Consider the following 17,116-nt stretch of genomic DNA (forward strand, 5'->3'; position numbering starts at 1 on the left):
CTCTTCTTGACTTGATAACATCTGCAAATATTCTATTTTCAAATAAGATCACATTCCCAGGTACCAGGGGTAAGGACTTCAGCATACCTTTGGCAGGGACACAATTCAACCCTCAACACTTCATCTTAGTCTAGCCTTCCTGCTTGTTTGATTTTTAGAAATTACCCCTTTTAAGAATGAAACGATGGTTCTCATAAATGGTAGTTTTTATTTTATACATTTATAAGATTCAGAAAATACAACTCTTCATGTTTCTATTGCTCAGATGAATAACATATATTTGCTTCCAGTGATATTTTTAAGTACAAAAATATTACAAGTAAAGATTTGAAAAGGACTGCTAGCCATTTTCTCAGTTACATTATCCTTTTCTTTCTCTTAGAGCAGTTGTTCTCAATCCAGGCAGTTTTGGAAGTGCTCCTGTCATCTAGTGGGTAGAGGCCAGGGGTATTACTAAACAGCTTATATTGCAAGGACAATCCACAACAGAGAATTACTGGTTCCACATGTTAATAACAGCACTGAGGTTGGAAACCCCTGTTTTAGGGAGAACTATCATGATATTGACATATATTCTTCTAGAAAAGTTGTTCATGCTTTCCCATACATTCACAAGCCTGAATAAACAACATGTGGTATTACGTTGTTGAGCATGAGTATTCTCTTAATTCATATAAATAGTATCGTAACATATTCTGCATCTTGTGTTTTCCCTCCTTCAACACAACATTTAAAAAATCTATCCATGCTGATATATATGCATATGTATAATAAAATATATACTTTCTTTTAACTGATTTATAGTTTCTGTTTTTAAAATTATTATTTTTTTTGAGTTGGAATCTCACTCCTTCGCCCAGGCTGGAGTGCAGTGGCACACATGCTCATGGACACCCCAGTGTCGACCTGCTGGGCTCCGGCGGATCCTTCCGCCTCAGCCTTCCGAGTAGCTGGAGCTACAGACATGCGCAACCATGCCTGGTGATTTTTTATTTTATTGTAGAGACGAGGTCTCACCAAGTTGCCCAGACTGGTCTTGAACCTGCGGGCTCTGGCAATCCACTCACCTCAGCTTCCCAATGTGCGGGGATTACAGGCTGAGCCACCGAGTCCAGCCTTTAAAAAATGTTTTTACTTGGTGCAAAAAAATATTAAGAATCCTGTGTCCATATTAGATGCATTTTCTTTTTTGGTAGATCAAACTTTATTTCCCTGTGACATCTGTTATTAAGTCTGGAAACCCAAGACAGGATGCCATGGGGTGGACCCCTCGTTCTGGTTAGAGGGTAGCCTCGTTTTCTGGGATATTAATTCTCTTCCAGAACTTAACCCTCTAGAATAAAGCAATATCAAAGGCTCCAGTAGTTTTCCATCAGCTGGTAGGGAGAATGAAATTTTGTCACAATTCTAATCTATAGCATTCACAAGGCATGGCAATCCTTGGCTTTTCAAATTCTCTACCTTCCATTATTTCTTTTCCTTACCTTTGGGATTGGAAGTATGAGACACTCCCGAACACCTAAGCTACAAGAGTTTCCTTCAGTGCATAAGGATTTCTGAAAGAGACTCATCCTGTATTAGTCTATTAGGGCTGCCATAGCAAGTTGCCATAGGCTGAATGACTCACACAACAGACATTTATTTTCTCACAGTTCTGGAGGCTGGAGGTCCAAGATCAGGGTGTCAGCAAGATTGGCTTCTCCTGAGATCTCACTCCAGAATTTGCATTGTCTTCTTTCTGTGTGTATCTGGGTCCACGTTACCTCTTCGTATAAGGATGCCAGTCAGATTTAACTAGGGCCCACCCTGGGGACCTCAACGTAAGTGCCTCTTTTAAGAATCTACCTCCAAATATTGTCCACATTAGGTACTGGGGATTAGGACTTAAAATATAGGAATTGAGGGGACAGGGACACAATTCAACCCACAACAAACCTCATCTAATATGCAGGGTCAGTGTTTCCAGGGGACGGTGGGATCATTGGAAATTTTATGTGATATCTGATATCAAGAACTTTGTGATGTTTAGCCTGAGGATTTTTAACCATTAAATTTAAGGTTATATAAATTCAGCATGAAATAAATGTAGATAAAAGTGAAAAAAAATTAAGGTTAGTCGAATCAGAAAATTCAGGATTAAAGTAGGGTCCCCTGAGACTTTGGTTTCCTAAAGAAACTGAACGGGGTGACAAGTCTGAAAAAGACATGCCACTTTTGAGAGGCCTCATTAGATAAACACAGACTACCTTGTAGCCAAAGCCCAAAGAATTAATCTCAAAGGCTCATCAATACAGGACTCAATGGAAAACCTTTGGCTCTGGAGTTAGAAGACTTGGGTTTGTCTTAGGCTCTACTCCCAGCCGTATGACCTTGAACAGGTTACTTGGCCTTGATGTCTTCATCTCTCAAGTGGAGGTAATAATACATTGGTGGCTTTCTGCAAGGATAAGATGAGAACAGTACTTGGTATCTGGTGAGTTTTCAAAAATGTTATTTGTTCCTAGAATCTGAAGCTAAGGAGCTTGGACTCCTTCCTTCTGGCAGCAAGGAGCTTCTTTAGAAGCATGGGAGTGATCTGTTTCAATTTGAGTTTAGAAAGTTAATTCTAGGTTGGAAGCAGCATGGAAGGAGAGTTGGGAGCAGGGAGAGGTTGGAAGTACAAAGATCAGCTATTAGGCATTTGAAATATTCCAGAGGAGGGACACCTGTTGAAACTGAGTTAATGAGTAAGTGGGGTTGGAGAGAAGGCGGGGAGAGGAGTATAGAAAGAGGAGAGAGAAGGGGGGGCGGTGTTTAGGATAGTATTGGAACACAAGAAAATGGATTGGATATGAGAGTATGAGAGAGACGAGATGAAGAGATTGGGATAATGCCCAGGAGGCTCACTGGGTACTGAAGGGGTGAGAATGTTCAGGAACATAACAGATTCAGAAGGTACAGGTGAGGGAGGGCATGGCAGAAGGAAATAATGAGTTTGGTTGTCGTGGGAGTATGCTTGAGTTGCCTGGGTCATGCAGGACCAAGAGGATCAGGGAGAATGGATTGTTTGTGAGGGGACCATCCAAAGGGTGGCGACAGAAGAGGAGCACCTGAGAGTGACCTTCAAAGGTGTGCAGGGGGCCGGGGGAGCACAGGAGAGGGGCACAACGGGGCCCAACGGTGCCAGATGCAGCAGGAAGGCCTAGGAGGAGGAACCGTGAAGAGGCTCTGGTTTGGGTATTTTGGAAGTTACTGGGAACTTTGGAGTGAGCTGTGTGAGTCAGGGACGTGTGGGGGCAGAAGCCGGAACGAAGAGGATGAGGATAGAAAGGGAGGAACGGTGATGGTGAGTTTACTGGAGAAAGGAATCAGAGAACAGCTTCAAGGCGAGGGAGAGTCGCCTTTGCTTTTAAGGCTGCTGGCATAAGTAGATGCCTGTCAGGAGAGTTCAGGGAAGAGTTGATGGAACAAGGCCTCGAGGCGGTGGCTGGGCTTGGAGAAAGAGTGCCACCGAGGAGTCAGTCTTGAGGGGTCCATTTTTCATGGAGAAGGGAAGGGGGGTAGGTGAAAAGGGGAGTCGCCCGAGGGGAGAGAAGTAGGGGCCTTCATGCCTACAGGCCTCAATTTCCTCCATGAAACAGGAGCCCCTTCAGCATCTGCTGAGAAATGAAGGGGGGAAGGGTGTGGGAGAGCCAGAGAATGGGCCAAATTAAGGAGAGGCGGAGGGATGACTGGGTAACTGGGTTGAGAGGCATGGAAGCATACTGTGGTTGCTCTTGTTGGCATCAATGGGTTGTTGGTTTCTAGGACCGATCTATCTGTCACTCAGGGGAGGGGAAGTGGGTGCTTAGATTCCTCCAAGCTAGGAAACTGGTGGGGCAGGGGGGTGGTCAGAGGATGAGGAGATGATTGACTGTGAAGCTCTGTCTAGGTGCAAGAAGCAACAAGAGGCAAGAGGTGGTAGATGGGGAGGGGTGAGAAGATTGGGGTGCTGTGGCTTCTGTTGGGTGTGAGAGGAGGGCTAGGAAGACATGGGACATGAAAATAAGATAAACATAAAAATGATTTGTCTGAAATGGGTATTTGGTGAAGTAGTTTGGGGTGATGTCAAAGTCTGGATGTTAAGAGAGTGAGGTCAAATGCAGGTTCCTGGAGCAGAGGCACAAGGGTCACAAAGCCAGGACACTGATTGAACCCCATGGCAGAAGTGAGGATGCAGAAGGAAACTTAGCTGGTTAAATACTGCAGTGAGTGTGGGAGAGTAACCTTGGGGTGATGTATTGGTCAGTCACTGCTGCGTAACAAACAACCACAAAAATTTTGGTGGTACACAACAGTAAACCTTGATTTAGCTTCCACATCTGGAGACAGTCAATCTGGGACAGACTCTTCTGGGTAATTCCACTCTCTTGCATATGCAGACTGGATGTGATTTGGCTGATCTAGGTTGGTCATGGTTGTGGTGACTGGCTGGGCTAGCTCTAGTCACTCATATCTTGGGTCTGGTGGGCTAGCCCAGGCATGTGTGTGCCCATCATGATGGCAGAGTTGCAAAAGAACAAGCACTTTTTTTTTTTTTAGATGGGGTCTTGTCTTACTCTATTGCTCAGGCTTGAGTACAGTAGTGTGTTCACAGTTCGCAACCTTGACCTCCTGGGCTCAGACAGTCCTTCCACCTCAGCCTTCCGGGTACCTGGGACTACAGGCATGTACCACCATGCCTGGATATATATATTTTTTAATTTTGTAGAGATGAGGTCTTGCTATGTTGCCTAGGCTGATCTCAAACTTCTAGTCTCAGGCACTCCTCTCGCCTAAGCCTCCAAAGTGCTGAGATTACAGGCATGCGCCACCATGCCCGACCAAGAACAAGTGCTCTTCAAACCTTTGGTCATGCCATACCCACTAACAGTCCTTTGGCCAAAGCAAATCATGTGACCAAACCCAAAGTTAAAATACAGGGAAGTATATACTCCACCCATGCTGGTGGGTGGGTGGTGAGTGAATATTTTTGAACAATAACCCCATTGGCCAAAAGCGGTAGCTAAGAGCTTGGAGGAGGGAGAGAGGCAGAGTTGCGACTGACATAGGACCCTTGCATGGTGACAGGAGCAGCGGGGAGGGGGAGAAAGGATGCTGGTGGCTCTGTACCCACTCTGAGATACACATAGCTCCAACTCAGTGTTTGGGAAAGAAATCATAGGCAGTTGCCTACCCAGGGTCAGAGGGTAGCTGCTTGGGCAGGGATGTCCTGGCCTTAGGGATGAAATACACACACACACACACACACACACACACACACACACACACACACACACACACACACAGCTGCTGGAGGAGCTGGGGCTCACCCGAGGTACACTCTCAGGAAGCCTGATTATTTTGGGAAGGTGTCGTAGGAACTAGCCGCCAAGTTGCCTTGAATGAGGCTCTGGGTGCTTTGCTCTTCCGGACTCTGGGGAAGGGCAGATACTTCTCCGGCGGAGACGGCTCTCGGGGGAGGTGGTCACAGCTCTGTACTATACTTAGGATTTCACAATTGCTTTTACTCTGGCAGGGTGTTGGGAACTTTTTTTTTTTTTTTTTTGGCAATACAAATAAGGAAGCAAGAGGGTGGGTGTGGGAAGGAAACTATTTAAATGGAGAAGCAGTAATAGAAATAACATCCATCCTTGGAAAGAGAGGCTCTACAAGAAAGATGGAGGGGGTGGGGCACCTGGAACCTACCCTCTTTCTTCACTGAGCCTCTCAGTACCTGTTGTATGTTTTTGCCCTTCCCTCCCCTACCAGGCTCTAAGCTCCTTGTAGGTAGAGGCTGTGCTTGTCTTATTCATAGTTGCATCCCCAGTGCTGGCCACACCCAGAGAATGTAACAGGCGCTCAATAAATATGTTTGAGTAGATGAATGAATGAGTGATGAAAAATTTAAAAGTTGGTATATCCACCCCACTTAAAAGAACTCTAAACTTTCCTTTGGTAGCGCCACTCAACAAATCTTTAGGGATCTCTCAGATGTTAATTAAGCGGGATGACTAGGCATTCAGAGAGTGTGAGACAGTCCTTGCCAGATGGTGGCTTGTCTTCCCTTGCAGTTTTGGGCACAGTAACTAACCGTGATCTGCATAAAAACGTTTCCAACCTCAGTTTGTCCACCTGTAAAAGGGGAAGGTGGAAGCAGATACATTCCAGTTTCTAGGAGCCTTTAAGATTCTATTGTTCATGGTGATCTCTAAAATGGGGGAAACAGTTTGATGTTTTGACCATGTTTTTTGAAATGTATTGACCATGTTTTTCTTTCCTGTCTCTTTTTTGCTTTTAAAAACGGGTTTTCTAAGGAGCACGTTCTGGGGAATGTGGGCTTACCCTAATTCTGATGGACACGTTCTTATAGAATTTCTTCTGAATGTCGCCCCACCCTCTTAGATGTACCTGCATCAAATGTAATCGTGTTATTTTTTTTTTCCCCTTTGTGCGTGGGATGAGATGGTTGCTTTTTAGATCACTCAGTGGGTTTTGATGATGTTGAGGGTGGATGTTCAGGTGTTGGGACTGGATTGTACCAGTTAAGCTTCCGTTTTGGTCAGCTATCCCTAGAGCACTCTATACTCCAGGGAGGATTTGAAGCTTCTAAGGTAACAGTCCCCTCTGAGGGATGGGGGACCCAGGGACTAGCTTATGTAGGATGTGGCCAGAGGCTAGAAGGCTTAGGACAGGATCAGGAATTCTGAAAATCAGATGGTTCCAGAGTAAAGCACTGTGTCTCAAAAGGGGCTACAAGCTGCTTTCTCTCTTTTGGATTATACACCTGGATAGATATGGACTCAGGTATTGGGTCAACCTGATTGTTAGGTGTATGGAGGATGGTTCTGGCTGGTTAAGATCTAGGCATGGAGGTTAAATTCAGGCACCCTGTCTTATCTCTCCTGAATGAGAGCCATGGCCTCCCTATTGGTTCATCTGTGTCCTGATGTATTCCGTTCAAAACTAGGTCCCACGCCATCTAAAACAAAGACTTTGTATCTTCTCTGTCTCCCTGTTTGAAATCTCTCTGCATCTTCCCAAGACCTCTTTAGCTTGGCACCCAGGATCTTTGGAACTCTGCCTCCAACATGCCTCACAATTTCCCCCACTCTTTGCTCTCACCCACCCTACATTCTTGCTAGTTAGAACTTCTTACAGCTTCCTGAACACCCGCGATCTTTCATACCCCGCTGTCTTTACTCGTGACTTTCTCTTTATGGGGGTACCACCCCCATGGCCTGGTCTAGCAAAACTATTCATTCTTTAGCTACCCATTACGATCATTGCTCGTGAGTCTGTCTCCCCTCACTCACTAATCTCTGGCTGGGATCTTTGGGACTCCAGGAACTTCCAGGGCGCCTGGCAAGTAGTAGATACTTATGGGAGGTTTGTTGAATGAATAACTGTTAGTTGTATTGAATGAAACGAAAGTTGTGATCTCTTGACTCTCTTTCATCATCCTTACATTTCTACATATATTAAAAAGACGTACATTTGGCAGAAAGAGTTACAGGGTATTTTTAAAAGGAGATGCAGTTTTGTTACCTTTCAAGCACAGTGCATTTTTAAGGCTAAGATATAAAGGGTATTAACAAGGAAAGTGGGAAAAATGAAAATGTACAAGTTTTACTATTCCTGATTGTATAATAATGTATTATCAGCAGAGGACCATAAACAGCCCAGGATTTTCCATTGAGCACCAAAGTTGAAGCTCTACTGATAGAACAGTTCATTTTTTGAGCCTCAGGTTTGACAAAAATATAATATTTTTTAATTTTAAAACTTAAAAAAAATTTTTTGAATCAGAGTCTCACTTCATCACCCAGGCTGGAATGCAGTGGCATGCTCATGGCCACCCCAGTGTTGACCTGCTGGGCTTGGGCAATCCTTCCGCCTCCGCCTTCCAAGTAGCTGGAGATATAGGTGCACAGTATCACGTCCAGCTAATTTTTTGATTTATTGCAGAGATGAGGTCTTGTCAAGGCTGTTCTTGAACCCGTGGCTCAGGTAATCCTCTTACTTCGGCCTCCCAAAGTGCCGGGATTGCAGGCTTGATCCACTACACCTGGTCTAAAACTTTAAAATATATATGTATATTTTTTTGAGTTGACGTCTAACTCTGTCGCCCAGACTGGAGTGCAGTGGCCGCTCCCGGCCACCGCAGCCTCGACTGCTGGGCTCCGGCGATCCTTCTGCCTCAGCCTTCCGAGTAGCCGGAATTACAGGCGTGCGCTACCACACCCGGCTGATTTTTGATTTATTGTAGACATGAGGTCTCGCCAAGTTGCCCAGGCGGGTCTCGAACCCGCGGGCTCAGGCAATCCACTGACCTCAGCCTCCCAAGGCGCGGGATTACAGGCTGAGCCACCGAGCCCAGCTTAAAACTTTAAAATATTTTTACTGTTAAGTAAAACTTAAAACTTTGAAGAGAAAGATGTAACCGGAACTTTCTACTTTTTGAGGATCATGGAAACTGTATTTGAATTATTGCAATTCTAGATGAGCAGCCTAGATGAGAAGGTTCATCATTACTTGATAACTCACTATTATAGGACAAAGCCTGGCACAGGCGGGTCCTTGTGTGCCATCCAAATGCTTTTAATAACCGCAGATTATGGATTTTATTACACAAGCCTCTTGCAGCTGATGTGTGGGTGCTACTGCCTAGGCTGTTGGGTTAAGAAGGATTCTGAGGCTCCATCAGGGCTCAATATTACAGTTCTGTGATTGATGAGTGAAGTTTGCTATGGACCTAGGGAGGAAAGATTCATACCTGCCTTACCTAACAGATCCCAGAAACAGGGATATAATGGTAATCAGTGTGATATCATGATAGAAACACGGGACTTACTATTCAAATGCTTGAAGATCCAAACACATCCCTTTCGAGTTCTATGATTCCGAACAAACCCCGTTCTACCTCTGAGCTTCAGTTTCTCCATAGGTAAAAGGGAGTTGAAAAAATTTACACCTTTCTTGTCATCATGGAGGTTAGATGACACAGTGTTTTGTAAACTCTAAAGTACTCTACACACATTAGTGCCTACGACTTTTAATGAGGTGTATGAGATCATTGCTGTGTGCACTCAGACCTATTTGCTTGCTCCATGCGTGTTATGTAGGATGGTTTCCATTCTCAGCTCAGCACAGGAAGCTGTGCTGGCTCATTGACTCAGTACCCACCCCCCAGCTCAGCCCAGGGCCCTCACCAGGGGTCCCTCCCACCTCTTTGAAAAAAAAAGGATCTCAGTGGTTTAAGAAAGGAAAGCCTTGTTCTAACACAAAGTGCCCTGGCCAAAGGGTCCTGATGCCTGGACTCCGGTGCCACTTCCGTCTTTGCCCAATTGTGAGACTGTGCACTTGCTTGACCATCCCTGGGGTCTTTTCTTCTTTATCTATAGAATAAGGGGCTTGGCCTGAGTGGTCTTCACTGTCCTCTCCAGGTCTGGTATTCTTCATTTTCAAAAAGGAGCAGCTGTGCCCTGCTACACTGTGAAGGATAAAGATCTAGAACTGGGCCGCCAGTGGTTTCACCTGTAGTCTCTGCCCTTGAATCCCTAGAATTTCCATCTGCCCTGGTTGGGGAGTGTCCCAAGAGTACCCCCCTCACTGTGTCTTTTCTTTGCTGCCATCTTTCTTTCTCTTCTTTCTGCCTCACATGTTATGCCTCTCTATAGGACAGAGTGTGAGGTTGGTAGCAACAGGTACCCAGTAAGAGTTGACAATAGAGGGAATGGTCAGTGGGGACCTGTGGTGACAGGTGGGCTCATGGGGTCACTGTGTTCTGTCCTGCCCTCCTTAGCCATCAATGGAGATGCCAGGTTCATCTGACTGAAGTGCTTTTCTAATTTGGATCCCTTTCCTCTGGTCACCCCTCTCTTTCTGGCAGTGACTGTCTGAGCAAAGGGCAGAGCTGAGGTCTAGTTGTTTGGTGGAAGAACTTGCTTCTCCTGTTCTTTGTTCCTGGGAAGTGGACAGGATAGAGAGGTGTTTATGAGTGGGTGGGGGGCACACAATTTCCCCATGAAGTTACGGAAGGAGAGAAGGCTGGAGAGTGCTCCATGGTGCTCCCAAACTATTCCAGATAGAGGAGACATTGAAGGGGGAGCTGGAGTAGAGAGAGTGGGCCATGAGAAGGTTTGAGGAAGGGTGTTCTAGCAGTCAGAACAGCAGTTACAAAGGCTCATAGGTTGGACTGCACTTAGTGAGTCCTGAAAACACCAAGGAGGTAGCATGTCTGGGGCACAGTGAACAAGGGGATGAGATTGGCGAGGGGACAGGGGCCAGACTGTGCAGGATCTTGTGGACCACAGGGAGGACTTTGGAGTTCATCCTGAGTGTGTTGAAGATCATTGGAGGGTCTTGAATAAGGGAGTGATGACTCCCATCTTAAAAGGTCACTCTGGCTGCTGTGTAGAAACTATTCTATAAGGAGCAAAAGTGGAAACAGAGAGACCTGTTGGGAGGATGGTATATAGCCTGGGAGAGAAAGAAACCTTGGTGTGGTTGACTTGATCAGCATGTAGCTGAAGCCCTTTCTTATGAGGTCTGGAGTGGCAGGGCCAAGCCTGGAATATCCCATCAAAGGGTCAGGAAATCTGGGGAGTCTGCAGGTGGAGGAGGAGAGATGGCAGGTTGGGTAGATGGCATGGCATTAACTCTGGAGCTAGACCTAGCTCTGTCATTCATTCATTCATTCAAGTATAATTTCCATTTTCATTTTTTCCAGATATTTTCTTCAGTTCCCAAAGACCTTGTTTTGGTGGAGTTCGGGGGCAGCACCTTGGGTCTCCATTGGGGTGAGGGTACTTGGTCCTTCCAGGCTTCACAAGAATGACTCCTGGTGACCACTGCTGTGAATGGCAGCACTCACACAGGCGTGTCTTTCCACGTATAGCACATAGGCATTGAAGACACTTGCTTCAGAAGCGTCCCCGGTGGCCATGTGCTTTGAATGATGAACTTCTTAACAGCCTTGTCCTTGAGTACACATAGGGCAGAATTTGTGCAACAAATAGGCTGAACGTGACCTCCATCCCTTTTTGGTGTGGCCATGGTTTCTTTTGCCATATTGGAAGCAAGGACCTGAGATCTGCCCCTTATTACTGTGTGACTTTGGGAAAATCACCTCGTCTCTCAGTGCCTCAGTCTACTCACCTGCAAAACAGGGATAATAATAGTTCCTACTTCACGGAGTTTTTGTAAGGATGAGATGACTTCACATAGTCCACACTTGGCCTAGTGCCCTGTGCAGAACGAGGGTGATGTGAGTGTTTGCTGTTGCTGTTGTTGAAAGATGTGTATGCTGGAAGAAGGATGTGGCTGTCTTTTCAGCAGCTTTCCAAACTCAAGGGAGGACCAAGGAAGGTGCCACTGGCCTTGGTCCTGATCCACACCGTGTGTCTCCTGTTCCAGGCCCTCAGGCCCAGCCCTCACCCCACTGTGACCCTTCCTGGAGAGAGAGGGCATTTGTGGGAATGTCCCTGCCCCTGTGCCCCATTCTCCGCCATCATATTACCTGCTGGAAGCTTGGTCTGCACCTCACACCTCCAAGGTGCACCCTGCAGATGGGCAGTGCCCAGCCACGTGTTTGCCCTGGGACACAGCTGGGGCTGTCTGATCTGGAGCCTGCGCGGTTCGAGTCTGTCCGGAGCCTCTGCCAGTTTGTTCTGCTGCTCCCCTGCCAGCTCGGGCACCTCTTGCTTCGTTAATGGAGAATTTGTCAAGTAATGGGAATAATGAGCACAGTGGGGGCTTTACTGTGTCCTGGAAGGAGAACAGAGAGAGCCCTCCAGCAGCCCCAGACATGACTGCCAGGCAGACTGATTTTCTCTTGTCTGTGTCTCTCTCCCCTTCTCTCGAATGTGTTTGATATTTTCCCCCCTTTGTGTAGAGGGAGTTGGCTGGGAGAAAAGACTCGTAAATTGCACTCTTGCTGGGCTGGTGATGCGCAAGCTGGATAAGATTGTCTTCTAGGGCTGGATAATTTCCCTCTCCCCCTTCCCCCTTTGAGGGGGAAGATCAGCTAAGCACCTAGTTCATTTGCCCCCTCCCATTTTCTCTCTCTCTCCTGGGCCCGCCTCTCCCTTTCCCCCTCCCCTCATGTAGAGAACTCACTGGCTTTCAATTGAATCTTTTTTAATGGTCCCAAGAGGCGAGGATCTTGAAGGGTGATTATCTTCATTATAAATTATTAACTCTCCCAGCAGCCAGATGGCTTTCCAGCCCGTGGCCGGGAGCTCCAGGCTGGAAAGGCCGCTGGCCGGGAGAGAGGGGAGGAAGCGAGTAGTGAGTGGCCACAGCTTTTTGGGTGCCCCCAGGAGAGCCGGGGAGCCTGCTGGCACTTGGGAGGCCAGAGTGCTGTAGTCTGTGGGGAAGGGTGTGTTGGTGGCGGCGGCTTTCACCCACTGGATAACTCAGGGCTCCTTTGGGAATAGCATAGAGGTGGCAGTGGAGAAGGGACTGATGCTGTGTGTTGCTTTTGGCGTGAACCTTGGAAGGTTGACAAGGCGCGATTATGACCTTACTGTGTGTAGTCTTTGATGTGCACATCCACATCCTGGGAGGTGTACTCATTGTTCTCCCCAACTTACAGAAGAACAAAAGTTGGTTAAGTCCAGAGCTTTCTAATATGGCCACTTGGCCAGTCGGCAGTGGAGAGTCTGGCCCTGACTTCGGGTCTAGGATTCTTTCCTCGATACCAGACAGCTCCTCCTCAGAGGCATATGCCCTATGTGTCCTTCTAGTTTCCATGCTTGTTCTCCTCTGGGAAACCTTCTTGACCCGCCCAGAGCCATCTCTTGTTCCTCTAGACGCTATTGTTCTCCAGGAATAGACCTGCTGAGTGCTGGCTGTCCAGCCTCTTTGGGTCATCCCCAGTGATGGGGAGCTCACTTCATTGGGAGGTAGTCTGCTTCCAAGATGAAGACACAAATACCCTCTGTAAAACTTTCGTTCACTAGACAAAGTTCTATCTCGGGGGCAAGAAAGAACCTTCAGGATCTTTCTCCCGATTTAAGGATGCTTCTGACTCCTGGTGATGCTGCTTCTGCCACTGCCACCTTGTCTCTGTCAGTCCAAACACCCTGACACCTCCAGAGACTTCTCCTGTGAGAAGGCTCAGGTGTGCCTCTTCATGTTGTCTGTGATGCTGGAATGGCATTTAAAGGAAGTCCATCGATCCAGCTGACTCTCCCTTGGCAGGCCGGGTGAGACACCAACACTGGTCACGCAGCTAGGATGATACAAGGAGCATCAGGGACAACAGTGAAAAGTATTGGTGTCATCTCCGTTTCACAGATAAGGCAAGTGAGGCACAGAGAAGACAAGTGACTTGCTCAAGGTCACACAGGCAGCAAGTGGTAGATCTGGAATCTGAACCCGGGAAGCCTGGCTCTAGAGCCCATGCTTTTCACCACCACCACACTGTCCTGCCTTTGTGAGAGGTGCACTTAGCCTAGCACTGGCACTCTGCTTTGGAGCCTGGAGGCTGACCATTGCCATTTCAAGCCCATATTTGGCCAGAGGCTGCTTCACATCACCTCCTTATATAGGCTCCTTCTATAGGCTCATGTCTTTCCTTTCTACTAGGATGTAAGTGCCTTGTAGGGTTGGAGTTACTTTTTTCTTATCTCTAAAAAATATTTATCTATTTATTTAAGATCCTAGCTCACTGTAGCCTCGAACTCCTGGGCTCAAACGATCCCCCCACCTCAGCCTCTTCTGTAGCTGGGACTACAGGTGTGTACCACCACGTACAGCCAATTTTTTTGTAATGACAAAGGTCTCACTATGTTCCCTTGGCTGGTCTTGCACTCCTGACCTCAAGCAATCCTCCTGCATTGGCCTCCCAAAGCACTGGGATTACAGGAGTGAGTCACTGTACCCGTTTTTTAAAAAATGTATCTTCATGTCTGAAGCATAAGTGCTCCAGGGTTAAAAATAAATAAAACACTTTTTTTCCAGCATACCTACAACTCTCTCAGAAAGTATGACGCAGAAGGAAAATTCAATGACCACCACCTGATTGACACAGATAAACTTTGCCATTTTCCTGTTTATATCTCAATTAATATGATCTAAAATTGCATGTGTTTATCTGGCAGCCACAACACACACACACACACACACACACACACGTGTGTGTGTATGTCATTTTGTCTTCTTAGTTTCTCAATTCTTATTCACTATGTATAGTTACAAATTGTAACTTCCATCCTTATGGGATGTTTATGTTGGAGAATCAAGTTGTATTAATTTCCATTCATCTCCTTATGATGTTGTCTTATCAGACACAGGCTGTAGTTCAAGCCCACCATGACCTCTTGGGATTCTGACGGCCTCATTCGGCATACTCACTGACTCTCTGTGTCAGTTCGTTCACAGACGTGGCCAGTGGGCTCTCCCCCTCTCCATCCCATCTCTTGACGGAAATGAGGCCTGACCTCCCCCTAGAACCTGCCTCCCAACAGGCTCACCACTTATTTGAATGCTCTTCTTTAACCAGGGACAAGTCTTGGTTCTATCCATCTCCCCATCCTCATATCATGCGAAGATCGGCTGGAGTTTATATATAACTCCTGTGTATCTCTACCCTAACAGATTAGTTTTCTTGACAGAAAAGGAATTTGGGTTAGTCTGACATGACTTAATTCTCATGGAAAACTTAGTTTTTAGCAAAACAAAGCTAATATAGTTCAAGGTTAAAAAAAATTTCTTTCTCTCTTCACTTCTGCCCACTTTCAGCACAATATATACTTCAAATACCCTCCTCTGTATGTCCGGTTGACAGACTGGAATCCAGATCCTCAGAGGCTGTCTCCTCTTCCCCTTCATGAAGGGGTCGGAATGGCAAACCTGGGTGGGGCAAACATGGTGACTGAGACTAGAGGCAGCTCAGCAGGTTTCAGGGAAAGAAGAGAAGATGGAAGAAGGTGGTGTTCTCAGACAGGACAAAATTATGAAGCAGAGAACTGGGGGACAGAGTGGACTGTGATGAGAGGAGGACAGTGGGCCCCCACATACAAAGCCTTGTGGAAGGTCCCTTATTTTTCTAGAACAGAGGTTGGTCTTCACTTGGGAATCCTTTAAGTAGGGGGACTCTGGCCTACAAACAGAAACCGGAAATCATTTTCTTTAAAACTCTTCTTCAGATAAGGTCGCAGAAATAATAGATGACCATGTATATGTGTCAGGTCATGTACTAAATTGTTTTTATTGATAGCATTCATGTAGAAAAGTACATACCTCGTGAGTGCAAAATCAGTCAATGCATTTTCACAAGCTATACAACATCGCCCAGATCAGGAAACAGAATTCCTTCACCTCTTCGCCTTTTTCTAGTCACTAACCATTATTCTGACTTTTAACAGCATGGAATAAATAATTGTGCCTCTTTTATGCGTTATGTAAATGAAACACCTACCGTATGTGCTCTTCTGGGTCTTACCTTGCTTGGTGTTATGCTTGCGAGAGTCACCCGTGTTTCTGTCTGGAGAGAAGATGAGTCGTTCTCAAAGCTGTGTAGTATTCTACACAAATAGACTACATTTTATTTATCCATACTGTTACAGATGGACATTGGGTGATTCTCTAGACCTTGGCCATTATGAAAAGTGTTGCTAAGAACATTGTCATTCATGTCTTCAGTTGGACAGATTCAAGTATTTCTATTGGTATATTCCAAGGAGGCAAATTGTAACATTCTGGGGTAAAAATGTTCAACTTTAGCAGATATTGCCAATACAGTTTTCCAAAAGTAGCAGTACTTACATACGTTTTTAAGTCTAATAAAGTTCAATACGACTTTATGAGATAGGTATTGTTATTATTCCTATTTTTTTGGTTGAACAAAGACTCAAGAGAGTTGCCCACAGTTAAATGTCTGTAGTTATGAGAGTCTGGGTGTAAATTCGGCTCTAGTTGACTTGAAAGTTCATGAACTTCACCACTACCCTGAGCTATATTCATATCTTTGGGAGAATCCATGCCTTTCCCTCCCTCACTGCCTGCAGTGGGGACTTTGCTGTTCTGTTAGGTAGAAAGCACTAAATAGTGTCAGAAGAGGTATAGTTGAGAGAGTAAATTTCTGAGCCTCTCATGTAAGAACAAGCTTCTATCCATCTCCAAAGCACAGAGGGAGAGAAAAAGCATGCCCATATCCTATGCTTTTGCCTAAGTACATGGACAAGTAGGGGTGGAGAGCATTGATGGCGAAGGTAAGTAAGATGTGAGTTCTCCCAGGTACAGGTGGCCATAGGAGATGGAAGCGTCTGTTGATTTGTCAGTGACAGGGTTTTTGATGGTCCAATATTAGGAGTATATCAGTCAGGACTCTTGGTCATGACCCAACTTAAACTTACTTAAGAAAAAAAAAAATGGGTTCATGTAGTGAATGTCCCAGGATTTGTTGGGCTTCAGGTCTGGCTAAATCTGGATGTTAAAGCAGCATCACTAGAAATCTGTCTCTATCCATCTCTGGGCTCTGATTTCTTCTTTGTTGTCTTTATTCTGAGATGAGATCCTCTCCAATGATGGAATTGGATCATATTCCACCAGTAACAGAGGTATCTGTCGTCAAGTTTGGACTTCACTCTAATAGTTTAATGACATGGTAAGAAGAGCAAGAGGGTCCTTCTCCCAAAAAATCCACTAAAAGTCCCAGAATTAACTCTAATTTGACTCAATTTGGGTGACAGACCTATCCCCAAAGTAATCACTGTGGCCAGGAGATTGGACTGTAGTAATCGGCTAACCCGGGTCACAGTGTGGGATCTGGGATTGGGAAAACTCCGCCGGAATGACACAAACTGAGATGGGTGGTGAACATCATTCGCCTGCAGAGTGGGACTAGGGGTGCGGGGAACGAGGGCCAAAACCCACAGAGATCCACTAGACAGCTTTTCCGGTGCTTGTGAGACCAGGGAGCGAGAAGCCTCTGGAGGAAAAAGTGGTAAGCCCAGCCTGGGGACTGGGCCTCTTTTCCCGCACCAAACCCGGGGCCAGACGCATCCCGGCTTCCTCTTGAGTCTGGCTGGCGCTCAGCTCACACTCCGGGGCAGTTGGAAAAGGAAGCAGAGCGCTCGGAAGGAGGGGTGGGAGGGCCAAGGCAGCCAGA

The sequence above is a fragment of the Carlito syrichta genome, unplaced genomic scaffold (genome assembly GCF_000164805.1).
Source record: "Carlito syrichta isolate Samal-C Ts95f unplaced genomic scaffold, Tarsius_syrichta-2.0.1 Scaffold307033, whole genome shotgun sequence".
In the NCBI taxonomy this organism is placed as follows: Eukaryota; Metazoa; Chordata; class Mammalia; order Primates; family Tarsiidae; genus Carlito; species Carlito syrichta.